The 14,163-nt window shown below is 41.5% G+C and overlaps 1 non-coding gene across 1 annotated transcript; it reads right to left on the bottom strand.

Annotated features, from left to right (window-relative positions):
• Positions 1–13,785: 13,785 nt before the first annotated feature.
• Positions 13,786–13,892, bottom strand: LOC141422823 (U6 spliceosomal RNA). Its single transcript, XR_012447545.1, has one exon. It is a non-coding gene; the product is annotated as a U6 spliceosomal RNA (small nuclear RNA).
• Between the last annotated feature and the right edge of the window lie 271 nt (positions 13,893–14,163).

The following is a 14,163-nucleotide window of genomic DNA, read 5'->3' as shown; positions in this document are numbered from 1 at the left end:
GTCACTGTCCGAAGTAGCCATCATGTCCAAGGGGGACATGACTTCTGAAGGCCTGAGGGAGAAATTTAACAAAGGTGTTTAAAAATTAGAGATCTGAATGTGACAGGTAACAGGGTCAGGAGTAGGGGTAGGCGGTGTGTATATGAAGCAATCAATCATTCAAATCATTCAAAGGTGTGGCCCTGTTGATCTTTATTTTAGGATGGGTCAGGCAGGACCTGGTTGGTGCCTGGCAGGTGGGGGAGGGTGTAGATTCAAGTCTTTTTTTTTTTTGTAGGCCTGGGATTTGAACTCAGGGTTTCACACAACCAAGGCAAGCGCTCTACTGCTTGAGCCATGACTTGTCACAAGATGCTTGTTCATTAGTCCTGTTGTTCCAGGAATCCAAGGTGACTTGAGAAGATAATGGCCCAGAGCAAAGGAGACAGACACAAAATGGAGACAGAATGACTGAAATAACTCATGAGTGTGACTGCTAAAAATGTGCTTGGGGCCAATACGAATAGTTATGTTCTTATCTCTACTTAAATAAATAAAATGTTGTTGCCAAAGGTATGAGTTTGCCTCCTTTGTGAAAAATGCCTGGTGGAAGGGTTTTAGTGTCAGTTAACCAAGTGTAAGAAGCCTTTCTCTAGTTACTTTTGGAAGGTTGTTACAAGAGACTATTTTGATTTTAAACCACCACAGCCACCACAACCCCTGGTCTCTGGACAAATTCTCTGAAGACATCCTGTGGTTTGACTGTAATTGTCTTTCCTTGGGGATGAGATTTGTCCCAGTTGATTTGATCTGATCCTACATTAGCGAAAGAAGTGACAGACATCTGGGAGCAAGTGCCAATAAGACACTTTCAGCCAAATTCAAATAACTTAAGTTTAATTTAGTCTGTCCTGTAGGTGTGTCCTAGTACCTCAAAACACTCAGGTTGTTTCTTAGAAGTTCTTACAGGATGTCAACAGATAGCAGTTGCAAAGTTTTATAAGGAAAGTATAAAACAAAACTGGAAGAGCAAATACTTAAAGAGAAACTAATTCATTTAACAAATATGTATTGTTACAATCATTTTCCATAATTTTTATTGTAAATGCTTTAAAGAATCTCTCTCCTCTCCTCTCCTCCCTTCCGCCCCCTCCCCTCCCCTCCCCTCTTCTCTCTTTCTCTCTTTCTCTCTCTCTCTCTCTGCTGGCTGACTCCACCTGGGCCACACCATGCTCCCCTTTGTATTTCTCTTCCTTAATTTTTAATAAACCCCATTTACACCCACGTGTTCTGCTTGGATTCTTCCACGCCAGAGCACAAGAACTAAGATCTTCTGGAAAAACCATTTGCCATTAACATTTGGCGAAACCAGCCAGTTCAGGGGGACGCCTCAAGGTGCTCTTTCTACTCATCTCTGATTCTAACCCACTCCCGTCTGTCCTCTGGCCCTGCGCCCCTTCACCTGATATTCCAGAACCAAACAGCACCCATGGCTTGGACTGTGTGGGACCCCACGCTGGGACGTCCACCTGATGTGTAGGAAGGACCCACTCTGAGGCCGGTGAGTGGTGCACCTAAATCCACCATCACCCCAAGGCACACAGCTTGCGCCCGCCTTTCTTTCTTCCTCCTCCCTTAACCCTCACGCCCCTGCCCTGCCTCTTTGTAAGTGGCAGGCGCTCTCCCAAAATAGCTGTACGAAGAGCTCACCCAGGGTCTCTAACCTCCCCAGCCCAAACAGCCAGGGGACCTGGACAATCAGGACAGCCAATTGCCCCGGGCACTCAGCCTGGGTCCCCCCCCCAACCAATGGCTGTGGTTCTAGAGGGAGAGAGGGAGGCGCTTACACCTGCCAGGTGGGAAAAACAAACAAACAAACAAACAACAACAAAAACCATCGATTGGCCTTAGTGCAACCGTCCAGGCTGTGGCAGGAGGGAGCAGGACAAATGAGGAGCATTTCCACCGCCACCAGCCAGCCTAGGGGCTTGAGGCACCTGGAAGCCAGCCAGGCAGCTCCCCAGTCCCAGCCCTCAGCGCTGGCCCAGAGCCCCGCAGAGTCAGTGCCATGCGCCCCCAGGACCCAGCTCCATAGCCCCGAGAGCATCTCCACCCTCTTCCTCCTCCCACCCATTCCCTTGCCCGCCTACCCTCCATGCCTCTGTTGCCCTGGGCACCTGGTCCCAACTCTGGCCCATGCCCTCCTCCTCCCCATGGCTTGCAGGCGTCACAGAAGCGCTCACCCCGAGGTCGCTTTCCCCTGTGTTTGCCAGATTCTAAAGGTAGTTTCTAAGACTCCTTTCTTTGGGGAAGCTAGCAAGGACTTGTCTGCCTATCTTAGCCAAAGATCCTAAATTCCATTGCAAGGTAAACTCTAAATTAACATAGATATGACTCTAAATTAATATCTGTAATGTTAATTCTTGCTGTCCTTAATGTTAAATGTACTTAAATTCTCTGAGTGATTAAGAATTTGACATTGGTCACCCACAGGGCTTATCTGTAATGAAAACATATAGCAACTTATTTAAAATTCATGTACTCTGAAGGCAAAACTACAAGGCAGAATTTATTCTGTTAAAATGTCTTTTTTTTACACTAGAATATGAATTTTAAATATATACTTGAGATAATGTAGCAGTCCCATAACATAAATCAGCTCCATGACATCTTAGGAATGCAGAAGCACCCATGACCCGGGAGAAGCAGAGGAACCAGCTCTGCCAGAGGACCAGGAGATACAGGAGGCCCACACAGGCGAGAATGGCCCTTTAGGATTCCACTAGGTACAGTTTTTTAGGTTAGGGAGGAAGCCTACAGCATTGAGGGTGGGGTGTGGCACAGACCGCTGGGAGGCTCTCCCGTTAGCTTTTCTCTATCAGTAAAGTTTCTTTCCTGTCTGTAGCTCCGGTGCTCCAGTCTCTCATTCTTGAGAGTGTTCTGAGAGCAAGAACCCTCTAGCATGTCTGCGACAGTAAGGAGAATTTAATTGTACTAATTAATGCTGTCCATCATAATTACCCTAAAATGTGATACACGATAAAAATTGTTTTGTCAAATGCTAAACATTTAAAAACGTTCTAACAATAATTGTTTTAAGTTTTTGTCATCTACAGTTTGGATCCTTCTCTAAGATATTTACAACCAACTCCCAAAAAACATTTCTAACAAGTATCTATTTCTCAAACAGTTGTTTATTTTAAATATTTACTATCATTGGTTTTGTTTATATTTTCCTTATGAAACTTTAACTGTCCTCTGTTGATATTTTGCAAAGTACAACATAGGTAACATGTTTTAAAAAGTGCCCCATTACCTACAAAGAAAAAAATTGGGCTTACTAACAGCAAAGAGGTTAAAAAAGAATAGGTCCTTATGTGTGGATATTTTGAATAGGCAATTTAATTAGAAGTTTTATTCTTAGCAATTAGATATAGCCCATCATGCTACTTCAATTATTAATTACTATTTTTTTGTTTTATTTATTTATTTATTTTTGTAAGGGCAACATTAACTCTAATGCTGAAGCTTAATGAAACTTTGTTCTCTATAGCTCAGAGTAGTATGTCAGATTCTAAACTTGTTTAAGGCCTCTTCCAAACTGTGAATCTGTAAATGCTTATGTCCGAGAGGATTTGAACTCCTGGCTTTCTGGGTAATACCAAAGCCCATTTGTGAGACACCCCAGGATCTGATTATAAATATCTGGAATAAACTGAGCAACAACAAAAAGTCCCTCAAAGTTTAAAGGTTTACTGGTATTTGCCCTAGCCCTGGTAATCCTAAATTTAGATAAGCCTTTAAAACTAAAAGACAGGACATTACATTGAAGGAAGAAAAAGTTCTGCAGCCTGTGACTAATTCTCCAAAACTATCCAATGATGTCACATGGAAGGAGCCCAACGAAACTTCTTAAATCCCACCTCAGCTTGCTTCAATTATTTGGTCTTTTCATTAGGATGACTAACTCATATGGCTACCTGTCTCTCAGGGGGAAATGTCTTTTGTTCCTATAAAAGATTGCTGTTTTGAGCTTGTATGTTACATGTAAACGTCTTTGGGTTCCATTTAAAAGCCCCTTTGGAGAGACCATGTGGTCACAGGAAATGCCACCATGATGAAGGCACCATGTGCAGAGCACCATCTTGCCACTCCTTAGGGATAGGGCACTCAAGGATGATGCCATCATGCCTTACTCTAGGAAAATTACAACTAACTTGTGATTAATGTTCTCTAAATTAATATGATTTTACTACATTCATCTGTTAAGGATTGGACAAAGAATAGGGTATTTGTGTTAAAGATCTGTTATAAACTACTCAGAAATCTAGCTAATTTACTAAAAGTAGCAACAAAAATTGATTTAAGAGTGCACTCCGAATTAATGTAATTATTTTGTGTGTCATTGTGTGTGTTTTCTCTATGTCTTTGTCTCCAACCAATTGTGGCCACTTAATTTTTACCCTTTTGAGTTCATACATGTGCGCCTAGGTCAAAACATCTGTGTGTGCGTTTAGATGTCTTTAGGATGGTTCTTAAGCTACTTTTATAAAGGTAATGTGCACAACTGTCTTAAAAATTATCTGAAGTTCTAATCCTAAGCAGGCCTAACTGTCCTCTGCCTTAGGACTAAAGGAGCACCATGGACAATATTCTGTTTCAGTCTACCGTGAGTGCATTTACATTTCACTCTTTTATGATTAGCTTCATTGATCGACCCATGTGTTCTTGTAGATTTCTATTATTAAAAAGATGCTTTAATTTAATTTTCTTCTTAAGTCTTTAAAGGTATATGGTTGCTAGAAGTTTTGTTAAAAACAGTATTATCTAAATTTGGGTTTTTACAAAGGTTATTTCAAGATACAAATTAAGGTCTTAACACTTATAAGTTTTTATATACATACGTGTGTGTGTGTGTGGGGGTTGGCTATAATTTAAAGTTTGTCTAGAGACTTTTCTAAGGTCAAAATTTAAGGTACTATTGTGTATTTAAAAATGTGTTTCTGTTTTATCAAAATAACTGTCAGGGACTTTTGGTGCTACATAATCTGATGCAAAACTTTACCAAAACCAAACAAAAGTTCATCCTCCAGATGGGATGATAAAATCTCAAGTTTTTATTGAGGTCTAAAAACTATAATTAATCCTGGGATATTAAATTATGTGTGTCATTAAATCTCAATGACTGAGCATATTATCTTGGACCTAAATGGACTTATATCGGAGGTTTCCTTAATTCAAAGGGGACACCTCATGGATCCTGGAAGCACTCGTTTTCTCCCTAAGGGCAAAGACCCCACTTTCCCTTTCCCACTTCTCTCCACCACCCAGCACAGGAGAAGCAACATAGTCATCACTTGGTCTGTCCTTCAGTACTGGGAGTGCTGCTAACCAAAAAGGATGACTAAGTTCTCTTCACAGTCTCTTTAAAATCATTTACTATTCTTTGCATCCTGCCTAAATTAGTCTTTTGCCAGATGCAAAAACCCTAAGGTATTTTTCTGGGAACACTGAGAAAACTAAGTTTAAACTAAGTAAAAATTCTTTTAAATGGTTCTAAAACTGCTCATGCCTTGTGTGTGTATCTAAATGTTATAAAGTCACTTATAGAGTTAAAAGTGTACACATGTAAACAGCTGTAGTTCTTTTATCTAAGGTACATTCTATCTAATAAGGAATTGACATTTCTGCTTTTTATGACTAATGCTAACAGTTCTGTCATTTAGGCCTGACATCTGTTTGTCAGATAAACACTAGTTTATCTGACATTGGCTAGATAAGCATTGTTTTATGTACATAATATGCAACTGAGCATCAAAACAGGGGCTATTTGAAATTACTGACACTGCCTTCTCCTACCCATTGAAAAATTTAGGGTTTTTAATTGTCAGTACTGTGTAACCACTAACTTGTTACTTTACCTAACCAAAATTCAAGGTTTAAACTGTGATGCTGCTACTGGCTCCTTTATATGGTAGGTTCTTTGTGTTCAAGTATAAACCCTTTAAAATAGAGTTATAAAAAGATACTATACCAAGCTGGTGTCTTAATTCATTTTACAAGTTTATGCATATGCTTCCAATTGTAATAAAAGAGGTTTAGTAGTACTATACTATTATATCAATTACTAAACTATTAACCACGGTTACTTTAAGTTTAGTCATTACAGTTCTAATCCTACTGGGACATTACAGACAAGCCCATAGAAAATGACTGACAAGTGCTTATCTGTCAACCAGAACAGTATTGGGGTCATTTTGTATTTTCTTTGTAAAAACTTTATAACTGCTGTCTGCTGACACTTTACAGCAACTTAAAGGTGTTGGTACACCCCCCTGTGGGACAATTAGATTTAATTAAGCCCAGCCTAAGAGCCACTTTAAAAATAAATCTCCCTGTCGCTTAATTTGGCCAAAAAGGTCTCATCAGCATTGACTTCTGATCTGTTCAGTGTGTTACTCCCCCTCCTCCATGGGGCAAAATCTGGCTTTCTGGGAGAAGCTATTCATGCTTTGAAGGACAAAACTACCAAATTGGCATAATCTTCAGAAACAATTCTTCAGAGGAATAATTTAAGAGGATGCAACCCCTGAGTGATTGGCATCCCCCAACTTCTTAGAGGAACAAGTGGCATTTGGCCACCTGAGACAGTTCAAAAGGAAAGCACAAATGTGGGGACTTCTCCAGATCCAGCTAAAGTCAATTATGCTAGACTTCTAAAAGCTGAGAGATTTTAAAAAGGGGGGTTCTTACACATGTGCTCTAATATTTAAATCTTTTAGGCCTCTGGCCAAGGCTTTCTATTTAGCAGAGACAATATAACTTTCAATGGTACCTAACTTCTGCTTAGGGATGCTGTCTTCTTTCTGTACAGAACTGACTCATTGATGTTTGCCCTCTAATTTGACTGATTCCTGCCCTCTAATTCTCCTGGCCCTTAATGTAAAACTGCTCACTTCAATGGCAGTCCAAATAGAGGGACATTAAAGGTTAAGAATAACTACAGGTATAAATACCTATAAAAATAATAACCATAAGACTCTATACCACTTTTCAAAATGAAAAATTCAATTCTTTATCCTTCCTGCTACACCTGGCAGGGCCCCTTCTGATGCTCCTATCAGTGTTCGTGTTCAGGTCATGCCTTCTCAACCACATTTATCTCTTTCAGGTTAAAAGCCTTTAGAACCCAAATCATGAGGCAACAGAGCTATTGATCTCTACAGATGAAAGAGATCTCCCTGAGCAACCCAGCTCTCCATGAGAAACCTTGACTGTGCTGGACAATAATTCAGACACCTTGTTTCCAATATGAGCCCCAGGGGAAAGATATAGGAGAGACAATTTTCCCTTGTGGGTAGGATCAGTTGCTCCTTGTCAGCTCAAAGCAGATATTGAAGATGGACTGCCCTCCTTCAGTAACCACCCCCCCACAAAAATAATTTTTTTTGAATATTATCTTTCAGGGGGAACTTAAGGCAGGCTAGAAGTAAGGGAAGTTCAGAACTCATATTTAGGTTACCCAGGGACAGCCCAGACCACCCTCACCTGGCCAGGAACTGCTCATGTCCCTCCCCACTCATTGATTATCTGACAGGAATCACTTGGTTCCTCCCCTCCCATAGATTACCATAAGTTTTAACAAGAGACTCTCCCTCTCTCTCTCTCTCTCTCTCTCTCTCTCTCTCTCTCTCTCTCACTCTCTCTCTCTCTCGCTCTCACTCTGCTAGCAGACTCCACCTGGGCCACACCATGCTCCCCTTTGTATTTCTCTTCCCTAATTTTTAATAAACCCCATTTACACCCATGTGTTCTGCTTGGATTCTTCCATGCCAGAGCACAAGAACCAAGATCTTCTGAAATACCTTTTGCCACTAACAGATCAGAACTTTGAATATAAAAGACTTAGAACAAGCATGGTTAGAGTTTTGAAAAAAATTTAGCAATTGACAAAACAGTCTAGTTATTTCCATTGCATTTAACAATTTAGGTAATAATTATGATTGACAGTCTTATATCCAGACTATCCTTATTATATTCTCTATGGTACATTGATATTTTTAGTGTAAAAAATGACATTTTGTGTGTGTGTGTGTGTGTGTGTGTGTGTTTGTCTCCATCAGAAGTGGAGGTTTCCATACTAGGCTTTGAGAGCTTTCCCATGAGCTCCTGTTCCTCCTGACCTAATTTGTGACTGGAGATGCAGAAATGACAAATGATAGAAGACAGACATGCATAAAGCTGGGGTCAGGTGTGTTGGGTGCTCTGATGGGGATTCACAGTAGCCTCATTAGTTCTTTTCTTCTCTATTCTTTAAAGCCTTACTCCTTTACAATTCTTTAAAACCTTGCTTCTTTTCTATCTTTAAAGTCTCTTTCCTTAGGCTCACACTGTCCCATGTTTTCTCTTTAGCTTTCTTAAAGTCTTGGCCCTCAGACTGCACTGTTCCATGTTCTCTTTTAAAGTCTCAGTGCTCACACTTGCACTGTCCCACGTTTCCTCTAGTCTCTAGCATAACTCAGCAGCAGCAGTGTCATTCTCTCAAGCAGCCCGCCAATCAAGCAATAAATCCTCCATCAAAAAGCCCCATCAAAAAACCCTTGCGTCCTCCTTCAGCATGTCTTTTATATCCAGTGGTAAACAAGAGGTGGAGCAACAGTTCTTGGGGAGGAGCGTGACATTGTAACAAGAGAAACCTGCGTTCCTACTTTTCTGAATGTAAACAACTTAGGAAAAGCAGCTGTGCTGCATTTTGCCTTCTCTTTCACTTCTGTGGCTGGGGCCATGCCAAACTCAGCCTGTAGATTATTGGGCACAGCTGTGCTTATGACGAGTTCTCATAGGCTTCTCATAATCTACTCCCCACAATTAGGAATTGGTGAAAGGGTCAGATCTGAGAAAACAGCCAGAGAAGAAAATTTCTTTTGGGTTTTATGCCCTATTCCTGGATTCATGCATATGGACATGAGTGCTTTGACATATGAGACCTCTGACAATTTCCCCAACCTTCTATAGAACAGGTCTAATTACAGGATTAGTAGGTCAGGACACTTCATCTCCCAGAATATATTGAGGCTAATCAGTGGACTTGAGGGTCAAATTCCTCCCAATGATGTAGAATACAACCCAGAGATGAATCCTGAGGTATGGAAATCTGGTCACCCATTTCTAGAAGAGAGGAAGAGGACACATAGCGTACCATAAAGAGCTTGAGGACATCCCCTCAGAGGCTACCTCCATGTAAACCTACCCATGGGGGGTGTCCTGCCCTCCTGTTGTGACCTGGGCCCCCACACTGAAGCTGCTTGTCAACTAATCATAGAAGGCTTGAGAGTGTCCCCTTAGAGGCTGCCTCCACATGTACCTATGTGCTATAAGAGTAGTGTTCTTCCCTCTTGTGACCTGAGCCTGGGAGGTGTCCCTCCCTATGTGCTCCCGAGTCTGGCCAATTCTGTCAAGGGCTGGTCCTGTGACCTTCCTCTAGGTCCAGGTTGACCATCAGGTATTACATTTAGTGGCCCATGATGATTCTAGTCATCCCTGGATGCAAGCTCCACCCTCGGCATCCTTAAGAATCCAAAACCTCTGTAAATCCCATTGTCCCCTTAAATGGCCCTCAATATTTGGTGGGTGGCCAAGCCTTCAATCTTGGAGGGTCAAGAGACCTGGTCTTCTGCCTTTGTAGAAGGAATTTTTAGATGTACTCCAATTTGCATTCAGTCTGGGTAGAACTGAAAAGCATGGTTTGTTTCTCCATAGATTCCCTTAGTTTCTTCCTTGTGACCTTGGAGCTAACTAATGAGATAGACAAATAGTCAGAAATCTAATTTCGTAGGGTCACAAGTCAAAGCAGAAATAGGTTCATATCCTATGGAACATGGAAGTAACATCTAAGGTGGGGACCCTGCCAAGGTGCAGCAAAAAAAACCACAAAGAACAGGAAATTGCAAGAAACAATCCAAAAGTGGAAGTACTCCTTGAGGCATGAGGAGGTATTAGATAAGGGTCAATTACATGGAAGCTGTCAGGGTTTGGGCTTTTATTATCCAGTAGGGAGGGGTTACTATGTGGCAATCTGCTGATGGCTCCTCCCAAACTGTTTGGCTATTACATAGTAGAAAGCCATACATCTGTGCTTTTGGGAAGGTGAAGGCAGGCACCTTTGATCTTTTCCTAATTTAACTTTAATACAGGGACTGGGCTCGATAAGAGGATATAGGGCCATTTTCTTAATCATTGGCCCAGGGTGTGGACCATCTGGGGTTTTAGGGAATGGAATCTTGGGGCCTGGGCCATTTCCTCTTCCTGCTCATGCCTACCTATCCACCTACACTAACAGGTCCAGCACTGAGATCCCAGAACTGTTGAGCCACCAGCATGTAACCCAAACTGGGAGAGATGCAAGCATGAGACTCTAACCTGTGAGAGGTGCTAGGTGGGGTGAGCCCAGCAAAGCCATCAGGTCAGGACTACCAGAGGTCATGGGAGCCCAAACATCCCAGTATGGTGTAATCTTGTTAAGGGCATGGGCTTACTGTTGGGTTCTGGACTGACTTGAGGCCTGTCACTCTTCTTGCTGTTTCTCACTTTTGGAATGGGAATGTTCATTGTATGCTGGTCCCAACATTGTGCTTTGGAGGTAAACAATTATGGCCGATTTATTTCCCAGGCACTTGGCTGGGGGGATTATCTCAGGATAAATGGTGCCATGGTCTCAGATGAGCTATTGGATTCGGGGCTTTTTAGTTGTACAAGAACAAGTTAAGACTTTGAGGCTATGGGATGGAGTAAGTGTACCTTGCATGTAAAAAGGACATGAATTTAGGGGCCAGGGCCTGAAGGCTGTGGTTTGGGTGGGTTGGGAGCTTGATCCCCACTGTGTAGTGCTGGAAAGTGGAGCCCAGTGGGAAGTGGTTGGGTCATGGAGTCTGTTCATGAATGTGTAAATGTTATCCTCACAGGGGTGGGTTATTATCAAAAGAAAGGGGTGTTATAAAAGTGGCCTGCTGTTACCCTCTGCCTTCTCTTGCTGGCTTGCTCGCACTTTCACTTTCTGCCATGTTTTATGATGTAGCAAGAAGACCTTTACTCCATCAAGTTCCTCAATCTTGGACTTCAGGACTATAAGAAATGAGATTTCCTTCTTTCTTTCTTTCTTTTTTCTTTTCTTTCTTTCTTTCCTTTCTTCCTTCTTTCCTTCCTTCCTTCCTTCTTTTCATACCTTCCTTTCTTTCCTTGTTCTTTTTCTCTTTCCTTCCCTTATTCCTCCCTCTTTTTTCTCTTTCTTTCTTAACATAAATTACTCAGACTTCGGTATTTTCCTATAGAAACACAAAATGGATTATGATAGTATCCTTCCTTCCAACTGAACATTAGATTTAGGAAGCAATCATGGATCAAGCGATCAGGGACCAGTCTTTCTCCAGTGCTGTCTGGGAAGCCACCTGCTTCCTTTTCTCTGATTTTTGTTGTGTGTCCATCTTTGTTCTTCTTTCCCCCAAGGGCTAATCCTTTCTGTTCCATTTTTGCTCAGAAGAAATGTGCCCAACCAGGCTCAGCTTTTTATTACCTCATAGTTCAAATACCTTGCAGTGATGACTCAAAGCCTCAAGGTACATACTCTAAATTTCTGGCAGAGGAAATCAGACTAGAGCTTTGACTTAGTGTCTGGGCCTATCAATTTTTCTTAGGGGACAGGCCAGAAGATCTGTGACCCACTCAGTAGGGTTGACAGGAGCTTGTCTGGGGGGGGAAGGAAGTGGATTGGAAGGAAGTCTATCCAATGCATTCCATGCTATCTAGGGTCCTACAGGAAAGACATGATCAATAAGTTCCAGGTGGGGCTTGGGGGAAGGTGGCTAGTGGTGGAGATTGTCAATAGGTGAAACTCAAAATTGATGATCTAGTTCTTGGGCTGGGTGATGACTTCATGTGTGTTCATTTAGTATGTACATGCAAATAAGGAAACTAACTACAAGACCTCATGGATCAATGATATTGTTTCATGAGTGAAGGTTTATGATTAGTTCAGATTTGTTCACCTAAGAGTCATTTATAGGAATAAACCAGACAAGGAAACAAGAGGATTAGATTTTAAGTTCTTAGAGGAAGTTTAGGAACATCTGTCTCTTAGAAGATTTTCTTTATATAGATAACACGTACCGAGTACCATGTGGCACATACTAGCTCGTGTAGAAATCAAAACAATCTGAGGATTTAGTCTGACATATTATACCTATTTTATAGATAAGAAAACTAGCTCAGAGAAATTAACTTGCTCCAAACCAGAACAGGTTGACACTCTAAATCCATGTTTCTCTAATGTCAAATTAAGACTGGTAATGTGTGCTTCAAAGCAAAAAGCAGAAGGAATTTTTTTTCATGCTTATTAAGATATATTCATTGTATAGGGGGGATTCATTGTGACAATTCCAAATGGCCTTACATTGTACATTGGTTAGATCACCCCCACTGTCCTCCCCGCCACATCCCTCCCTGTCCCACTTAAAGCAATTGCAAGAGGGTTCATCATTCTATTTTCTATATGCATATGAAGCCCATCAACCGTATTCCCTCACCTTTCTCTCTTCCATTCACTCTCTCCCCTCCCACAAGTCGCCCCCTCCACCAAACACTGTGCCTATTTCACAGTCCTATCTTTCATTATGAATTCCAAAGTCCATGTTCAGAGGGGCTTCTTGCAGGATCCCCGCTGTAGGTGTACTTAACTTTGGTCAGTTCAACCCATTCTATTACTCCCTTACCCTGCCCTCCCACCCTCCATTTTCAACAGGTTTCAATATATATTGTTATATACTCTACCTGCACAGATGTACTGTATTTTGATGTTGTTGACTATCGTTCTCTTTTCCTTTCCCTCCTTCCCCCAAGCTCCATAGAGTAATTCCACTATTATAAACATGTTCTACATGAAAATTTGTGTATGATCATGTTTGGTTTTGTGTACATGTTTACCTTTTGGATCTATCTTCCACTTATGAGAGAAAACATGCAGCCTTTGTTTTTCTGAACCTGGATAACTTCACTTAAAATGATGTCCACAGAAAGAATTTTTAACGTACATCCAGTATGGGCTATGGGTTGAATTTGGGTCTTCCCAGAAGATCTGTTTAAGTCTTAATTAGTAGTACCTGTGACTGTGCTCTTATTTGGAAATAGGTCATTTGCAGGTATAACCAGGTTAAGACAAGGTCGTTACTGTGCACTAACCTGATATGACCAGTGTCCCATAAGAAGAGGAGACACAACTGCACATAGAAGGAGGAGGCCCTGTGATGATGGAGAAGAAAATGGAATGATGCACTTGCAAACCAAGGAATGTCAAGGATGGGAAGCTGGAAAAGGCAAGAAAGGATCCTCTCCAGAGCCTTCAGAAAGAGAGCACAACCCTGCCAACACCTTGACTTTGGGCTAAACTCTGTGCTAGAGTCATCTTGGAGACCAAGTGGTTACTGGGGCCTAACAAGGCAGTGGTGCTTGATGAGACATCCGAGGTGCACCACACACACTTGAGCTGTAGAGAGGGTTGGAGGAGGGGCAGGATATCAATAGGTGGGTCCATGTCACTACAGTTGGCTTCTTGGCCACTGGCCTCTGACCAACTTCCTGCTCTGCAGTGCCTAGCAACAAAAGGCCTTTGTGGACTGATGTGTGTACCTCTTGCCCATTTTAAATTGCTGATTTTTTTCCTATAGGTTTACTTGCGAAAGATGAAATTTCCAGTGACTTTTCACTACTAACATCTAAAAACAAAATTGTAACAGTCTCTCTCTCTCTCTCACTTTTTTTAATGTGCAGTTCTTCACAAATTTGCATGTCATCCTTATGCAGGAGCCATGCTAATCTTCTTTATATTGTTCCAATTTTAGTATACATGCTGCTGAAGTGAGCGATGTAATATTCTTTAAAATTATCCAGTAGACACTATCACAGCGATTTGATAGCACTCTCATCTCTTCGAACAAACCACTCCTCCAAGCTTTGTTCTTTGACAGTTGCAAAGTTTACATCTGTCCTTTTCCCTTTGAACTTGTATTTCCATCCTCCAGAATTTTATCCATGTAAAGCACTCTACACTTGAAGGAATTTTATTGATTTGATGTCTACGGATTAAAAACACATGTGGACATCAAGAGCAATGTGTTTCTAATCCTGACACTATAA

The sequence above is a fragment of the Castor canadensis genome, chromosome 4 (assembly GCF_047511655.1).
Source record: "Castor canadensis chromosome 4, mCasCan1.hap1v2, whole genome shotgun sequence".
NCBI classification, from domain to species: Eukaryota; Metazoa; Chordata; class Mammalia; order Rodentia; family Castoridae; genus Castor; species Castor canadensis.
The sequence above is the reverse complement of the archived record's forward strand: the minus strand, read 5'-3'. Positions and strand labels throughout refer to the sequence as shown.